Source organism: Takifugu rubripes, chromosome 16, assembly GCF_901000725.2.
Source record: "Takifugu rubripes chromosome 16, fTakRub1.2, whole genome shotgun sequence".
Taxonomy (NCBI): domain Eukaryota; kingdom Metazoa; phylum Chordata; class Actinopteri; order Tetraodontiformes; family Tetraodontidae; genus Takifugu; species Takifugu rubripes.
Window position 1 is genome coordinate 12,985,921 of NC_042300.1, and position 1,165 is coordinate 12,987,085.

Here is a 1,165-nt window from a genome sequence, read left to right on the forward strand (position 1 = left end):
TTCCTCTTCCTCCCTCCTCTTCCTCTTCCTCCCTCCTCTTCCTCCCTCCTCTTCCTCCTTCTCTTCCTCCCTCCTTTCCCTCCTCCTCTGCTCCCTCCTCTTCCTCCTTCCTCCTTTCCTCCCTCCTTTCCCTCCTCCTTTCCTCCCTCTTCTCCTCTCCTCTCCTCCCTCTAGCTAACTGATGTTAGATCAATAACAGAGAGAATGGTGGATTTTTTCTTCATTCCAGAAGTGGATAATTGGAGCACAGACTGGGAATGAAATAAGAAGCCAGGAAGGTGACAGACGAGGAGACAAATGTGACCATTTCCAGGCCGCCGCCTTCCCCCCAGGCAATTTCCTGTCACACGTCTGGGAAATGCATCCAGAGAAAAGGCTGTGGAGCAGAAAATGCTGCAGAAGTTCTTATTTATATTAAAGCTGTGCGTGAGACTCGGACTCTGGCCCGAGCTCAGCCACATGTGCGTTGCTAACTGCTTCAATTTCCCACTTCGCTACCTTCAACCTTTGTCAGTTACAGCCTGAGCTGCCTCAGCTAGCTTCCCTTCTTCTGAGGCTGAGAGAAAAGCTTCATGAGACAACAGCAGCTAAACAGGACCTGATGAGTTGGGCCCAAACACGGCTCAGATGTTCCGTTAAAACGCGCTGTAACACCAGCGGAACTCCTGATGCTAACATGAAGGAACTTATATAACGTCTCTGAAACCGCATTAATCACTTACATAAATACTGTCAAAGGAAAGAAGCAGGACTGAACCTGAACCAGAACCAACTGGTGATGGTTCCTACGGTCCTGGTGCCATAACTGCAGCTATTGTTCCAGCTCAGGCTCAAACCTTGGCCGTTCGGGTCGGGGAGCTCTTTGATGTGCCTGAATAAAACGTCACGCAGCAGAATAAAACAAGAGGAACCAGTTGCTGTGGTTAATGAGAGGAACCAGTTGCTGTGGTTAATGAGAGGAACCAGTTGCTGTGGTTAACCAGAGGAACCAGTCGCTGTGGTTAACCAGAGGAACCAGTTGCTGTGGTTAACCAGAGGAACCAGTTGCTGTGGTTACCGAGAGGAACCAGTCGCTGTGGTTAATGAGAGGAACCAGTGCTGTGGTTAACCAGAGGAACCAGTTGCTGTGGTTACCGAGGAACCAGTCGCTGTGGTTACCGAGAGG